At 41.4% G+C, this 7052-nt stretch overlaps 1 long non-coding RNA gene across 1 annotated transcript; it reads left to right on the forward strand.

Annotated features, from left to right (window-relative positions):
* Window positions 1–311: 311 nt before the first annotated feature.
* Window positions 312–6209, forward strand: LOC143270873 (uncharacterized). Its single transcript, XR_013048087.1, has 2 exons — window positions 312–476; window positions 5991–6209. It is a non-coding gene; the product is annotated as an uncharacterized LOC143270873 (long non-coding RNA).
* Window positions 6210–7052: the final 843 nt, after the last annotated feature.

The raw sequence follows: 7052 nt of genomic DNA on the forward strand, positions 1-7052 counted from the left end.
TCAGTTTTATTTGGGGGGCAGATGCTGCAGGGGTGGAGGGAGGACATGGAGGGACTGGGAGGTGAGTGGATTTGGGTGCATGATGTGAAATTCCCAAAGAATATACATACATACATACACACACACACACACACACACACACACACACACACACACACACATATATATATGCCAGACAATTACTTTATATATATGAAAGCCACCCAGTGGCCACCTTAGGTCCTTACAGTCTGAACTGGCCGAAGATATCCACAGGCCCACCTGGCAGGAGTCATTATGATGAGCAAGCATCATAATGGAGGGTAGTGGTATTTGCTCCGCCCATGGCCTTGGGTTATTTGGCCCTAAGGACACAGTGCTTCCTGTCATTGTACGTGACTTCTTATAAGGAGTAGGAAAAGGGTCATGCCTGCGAGGTAGATTTGCTCCCAGTCAGAACAGAGGACAACTTCAGCTGTCTGCTCTGTTCTGTAATTGTGAGTGTATTTCCTCAATTTATATCCTAATAAGTCCTGTTACCCATTTAATAGACTCCCATGGATGATCGTAATAGTGGAGAAATGGGAGAGAAAGAGAAACAGACTGATTCATGTGCTGTGGAGAGAGATAGAACTGAAGAAGCAGAGGCAGTGAGGAACAGGCTGATATGGGTGGCCTATATATAAAGTAATTGTCTAGCATATATTATCTAGGACTGGCTTAGGCTCTATTGCCTGCTAAAATAATGCCAGTTTTAAAATCAGACCATGGGATTGTGTTATTTGGCAGCATATAATTGTAATTCTAGCATTTGGAAGTTGAGGCAGGAGGATTGCAAATTCAGGTTAGTGGGGACTGTAGAGCAAAGACCATGTCTCAACAACAACAACAACAACAACAAAATGTAAGTTTTGAGCCTAGAAGATTGAATGACTGGATTCTCAACTGACATCTTCGTGGATGTCTCAAATATCTACCCACAAATGTTCCATGGAAATCCCATAGGGCCTATGGAGAACATCCTATGATGTACAGTGACCACTCTTTCCAGTCACCACCTCGACACAGCTTTATTTTACTAATGTTCAAAGGAGAACTTCCAGAGTGGCCTTGAGTGAGAGAGGGAGCCAGAGACATGGTGACTGACTGATAAATAAGCCATATCCTTAAATGTATTGGATACTTGTTTGTTAGCCATTGAGTCTTTCCTCAGCTGTCTTTTTGACACTCATATTAATATGGAGGCAATTGAATATTTGTACCTTATAAGTAAAATATTATGAAGGCTAAGGATCACGTTCCGGGTCTCCCTGCAATTATTGATCATTCAAAAAAATTGCTGGTATGCACCCATAACCCCAGCACCTGGAGCATAGGAGGCAAAGGATCATGAGTTTAAGGTCATCTTTGGTTACATAAGCAGCCACGTGAGACTTTATCGCAAAAAAATGCAAAAACAAACCAATATTTGTAGTCTATGTCCCAAGCAATGTCACGGGTGGAGAGAGCACTGTTGTAAACAAGACAGAGGTCTTTGCCTTCAACAGAAGATATTTCTAATGGAGCAAATGAGAGAATATATTTGTAAATACAAATTCAGATAGTGAGGTGAAGAAAATAAAATGTGATGTTGTGACTGAGTCCTTTTTGAGTTGACACAGATCGCTATCTGACCAAACGAAAGGAGGCAGGACACCTAAAGAAGCCTCTGGGAATGAGCTTGGCCCATTTGGAAGGAAGAAAGGGGGTGGGGACTGAAGAGGACAAGCGGTAAGCGCTAAAGCAGTAGGGCAGGTTGGGAGATTTCACAGGGTAAGGAAAGGACAGAAGAGTTCATTCTGAGACGAGAGCTGTTCCGGGTGTCTCAAAAGTGGGATCGGATCACTCTGACTTTAGTAACTACTGAATGGCAAAATTAGGGCTGGAAGACATATCTGACACAGGATGAAACCACAGAAAAACACCCCCTTACATAGCTGTCCTTCCTTATGCCCAAGTGGAAGCGTGGAGAAGATGGGCGCATGGGCTCTTGGGATGGAGACACGGTGCCCTAGGCTTTTGGTTTTTTCCCAGGGTTCTTTACTTCCCTAAGGAAGTTGGTTCATGGGATTCATGTGCACAATCACAGTGATTTGTGTTTTAATCTAATATGATTTGAGTGATCTTTTCCTGTCAGCACTGAGGGCGTTCTCAGGTAATAGGATCCGTGATCACGAATAAAAGTAAATAAGCTTCTCACTAGGAATAGGGAATCCTTACTCTGGTTTTTCCTTACTGTACCTCTAGGGGGCAGGCTTGTCTAGCTAATGAACCAAAGCGTTGGCTATGCTTTTTTTCTTCTTCCCCTATTATTCGTTGAGAACAACTAGAGTGAAATAAAATATTCTTTTGTGTGACTGCATATATACTCTTTATAGAATCATTGTCTCCTTAAATTTATAACTGCAACTTTTGAAATTATTTTCAGATAATTTAGAATTCTATAATATAGAGTAAAAGCTATACAGTATTGCATTTAATATTAATAAGTACATTTCAGACAGCACCACTAGTTGCATAAAAACTTTAAGAGGGACTTATTTTAAAATTCAACATTTAATTAAATTCCTCATATCAAACAGGGCAGTCTTAGAAACCATCCATGTATCAGTTGGACTCTTCACAGGTGAAGAAAAAGTCTGCATCAATAAAATAACCCCTACAGTCAAATGAAAACCATCATTTCATTCCTAAGGAATTGAAATAAGTCAGAGAGAGCTATAATTTTAGAATATTGAGTACATTTTTGTTGTTATTTTTGAGACAGGGTCTCACTATGTAGATCTTGCTGTCCTGGAACACACTCTGTAGACCAGGCTGGCCTCAAACTCACAGAGATCTGCCTGCCTCTGCCTCTTGAGTGCTAGGATTTTAGAGACTGCACCACCACTGCCAGGCATAAAGTAGAATTTAAAGAAGCAGGTAATACACTCCCAAGAAAAGTTCTGTCTTGGTCAGCCATTTATTTTACTGTTTTCTTGAAACAATATTTTAATTGAGAATTTCATGCAGTATATTTTGTTTATAGTAACTGCACCTCCCCTGTCTCCTCCTAGATCTACTCCTACCTCCTTTCATGTTCTCTACCCATGCAACTTCATGTTCCCTGTCTTAAAAACCTCGGGGTCCCATTTGTCTTGGCCAACTGCTGTTGGATATGGTGGCTTCCCTGAGGTGTAGTTGAACTACGAGGGGTCACAGCATTAAAGAAAACCAACTCTCTCCCCAGCCGTTATCAAATGCCAATAGCTCCTCAGCTAAGAGTGAGACTCCAGGCCGCCTCCCTCATCTCTCTGCTGGGGTTTTGCTGGGCTTGAGCTTGTGCAGGTCTTGTATGTGCTGTCACAATCTCTGTAAGTTCATATGTGCATCTGCCTTGGTCTGTCCAGAGAAAACCTTTTTTGAAGTCTTTTACCCTACCACCTCTGGCTTTTATCATCCCTGCACCCAGTTTCTGCAATGATCTCTGACCCTTGAGGGGATAGGTATGATGTAGAAATCCTCGTTAAGGTTTTTTTTTCTTTTTTAAATTTATTTTATTTTTCTTTATTAAGAAATTTTCTATTCACTGCTCATGCTATCCACAGACCCCCCTCCCTTCTCCCACCCCCCAGCCCTGGTCCAGAGGGTGCCTGGACCAGTCTACTCTGGTGACCAGCCTAGCAAATAACCTAGCTGTCAGCATAGAGCCTTTGTCCAGTGACTGATGGAGGCAGATGCAGAGATCCACAGCCAGGCACCAGGCTGAGTTCCGGGAATCCAATTGATGAGAGAAAGGAGAGATACTGCAGGCGAGGGACGTCGAGATCATGATGGGAGGACATGCAAAGATGACCAGCCATGCTAGTGGAAGCCCATGAACTGTGGCCTGGTGGCTGTGGAGCCCCCATGGGACTGGACTAGGCCCTCTGGATATGGAAGATGGTTGTTTGGGGGGTACCCAGGCAGGGGGATCGGGATCTGTCCCTGGTGCATGGGCAGGCTTCTGGGAATCCAGTGCCTGTGGTGTGACACCTTGCACAGCCTTGGTGCAGTGGGAAGGGCCTTGGACCTGCCTAGGCTCAGTGAGCTGGGCTCTGCTGACTCTTTAAGGATTTTTAAGTCTCTTATTCTCTGCATGTTGACAAGTTGCAGGTTTCTGTGTTAATTGCTATCTACTACAAGAAGCTTCTTTGATGGGAGCTGAGAAATGTTCTGATCCATTAGAAGTCATTTTAATGCTATGTCCACTTAGAATAATAGTAGTAAGTTTTCCCTTAGGGCCCATGACCCTATGTTCTTGGTCTCAGTAACAGTGCTAGGTATAGATTCCCTCTCATGTAGCAGGTATTAAATCTAATCAGAAACTGGTTGGCTACTCCCATACCATTCTTGCTACTGTCGCACCAGTTGGTATATCTTGCCAGGAAGGTCATTATTGTAGCTCATAGGTGTATAAATCTAGGACATGATGGCTCCAGAGTATGGTTGAGGTAAAGGTTTTTGTTTTTGTTTTTTCAAGACAGGGTTTCTCTGTGTAACAGCCCTGGCTGTCCAGGAATTCACTCTGTAAACCAGACTGGCCTTGAACTCAGAACTCAGAGATCTACCTGCATCTGCCTCCTGAGTCCTAGGACTAAAGGCATGTGCCACCACTGCCCAGCTTGAATGGAATTGCTATAGATATCACTCTGTATGCTGTGAATATGCTGGTTGATAAAATGTTAATTGGCCAGTAGCCAGGCAGGAAGCATAGGTGGGACAAGCAGAGAAGAGAATTTGGGGGACAGGAAGGCTGAGTCAGGAGACACCACCAGCCGCCACCATAAGAAGCAAGATATAAAGATACTGGCAAGCCACAAGCAATGTGACAAGATATAGATTTATAGAAATGGATTAATTTGCCGGGCGGTGGTGGCACACACCTTTAATCCCAGCACTCGGGAGGCAGAGGCAGGTGGATCTCTGTGAGTTCAAGGCCAGCCTGGTCTACAGAGCTAGTCCAGGACAGGCTCCAAAGCTACAGAGAAACCCTGTCTCGAAAAACAAAAACAAAAAAAGAAAAAGAAATGGGTTAATTTAAGATGTAAAATCTAGCTAGCAAAACACCTGAGGATTAGGCCATACAGTTTTAATTAATATAAACCTCTGTGTGTCTACTTGGGTCTGAGCGGCTTTGGGCCTGAGCAGAACTGGAGAAAATTCCAGCTACAAATGGTGCCCAACAGCGCGAGTTTCCACCTAAAACCTAGGAATACTTAATAAACAATTCTAAACTCAGCCAAAAAACAGGTTCCTACTTCATGTCTCATGCAGGCAGTGAAATGCCACACACAACATGTGTGCTTGCGCTACTCTGTGGCGGATTTGAGGCATGCAGGCTTGACCTTCAGCATGGCACATTCCTGCCAAGTTACATCGAGGTTTCTATAAGCTGCACAACATGATGCTTTTGCTCCTAAAAAAAAAAAAAAAAGGTTTCTGGACTACACGCTGCTTTGATAGAAGCATAGACCCACTGCTTCTGAGAGTTGATGGTACACATGGCTTCAGACCCAGAGCTGGTGGTAAATGTACCACTGCCATGTTGGGAAGATGAGGTGGGCAGAGAATGCTACAGTTTAAAGCAATAGATTCACAATAACAGATTTAGATGGGATAAACATCTAAATGGTTTACAATGTGTATAAAAATGTACATAGGTTTGGAAGAGAAAAAAGTAATATATACAGTTATATAAAGAAATAGATAGTTTTAAAAAATAGTCTTTAAAGAGAAAGTAAAATTAATATAAAAAATAAGCCATGTAAAGATGGAAATCACACAGAGAATCTGAATTGTGCTGTCTTTGGGATTTTTAACTGCAGAAAGACATTTGATTGTAAAGACTGCTCAGTTAAACCGATATGTATATTTTAAAGGTAACTTGACTTCAAAATTTGGATCTAAGGATATGTTGCTTTGGAAAACAGGCTCTGCTTTTGTTTCTACAGAAAGCCAGAGGCTATGGATTTGTTCCAGATTAAGATACATCAGGTTTGACCAGCCAAGACCACCTGAAAGGTCTCTTGATGACACCATGGCCCAAATATCCAACATCCGGAATGGTTTCAAGGAAACTGGCTCAGACAATACAGCCTCATGGACTACTCCATAATCCTAAAATTTTCTTTATGTCCCCAGAAAAATACAGCACCCTCATCCAGCAGAAAGTAGTATGAGAAGCTACACCCAAATTCCCAAATATACCAAGCTGGCTTTAGAGATGGAATTGGCTCACTCCTTCTCTAAACCCAAGCATATTGATAAAAGAAAAAGTTGAGAGATTCTTCTGTCCCATATCAGAAGAGCCCTCTGGTGTGGGACAGAAAAAAAAACCAATATTTTTATTTAAAGCAGGTTGATTATAAATGCAATCTCTTTCTAAAGAAAAAAAGGGGATAGTATAGATATGATAGGATGAAAAGGTAGATTAATGAACCTACTTGTAAAGAGCAACAACTTGTTTAAGAATGTTTTACATTGCTATGGATTTTAGTTTATTGATACAAATTTAGAGTTGATTTTGTTATACTATATATACATATATATATATTTCTATTCTTGTTTACGGTATTATGTTTATGTAATTCATTTAAATTGTAATGGATAATTAAGAAATACAGATTTGTAATTAGTCTTCTATAATAGTCAAACTTATAGTCATGTTAAGTTTTTTAGGTAGACATAGATATCATTCAATTAGGTAGGTAATCTTCAAAGACTTCAAAGACCTACAGAATATGGCATTTAAAATGTTTTTTTTTTTTAAAGATTTATTTATTATGTATACAGTGTTCTGCCTATATGCCAGAAGAGGGCACCAGATCTCATTACAGACAGTTGTGAGCCACCATGTGGTTGCTGGGAATTGAACTCATGACCTCTGGAAGAATAGCCAGTGCTCTTAACCTCTGAGCCATCTCTCCAGCCCTTAAAATGTTTTAAGAACTTAAACTTTTCTGGACAGTGAGACATGTCTGCTCCTGGCAGCACCAAATACATCAAGGAAGATG

This window comes from Peromyscus maniculatus, chromosome X (assembly GCF_049852395.1).
Source record: "Peromyscus maniculatus bairdii isolate BWxNUB_F1_BW_parent chromosome X, HU_Pman_BW_mat_3.1, whole genome shotgun sequence".
Lineage (NCBI taxonomy): Eukaryota > Metazoa > Chordata > Mammalia > Rodentia > Cricetidae > Peromyscus > Peromyscus maniculatus.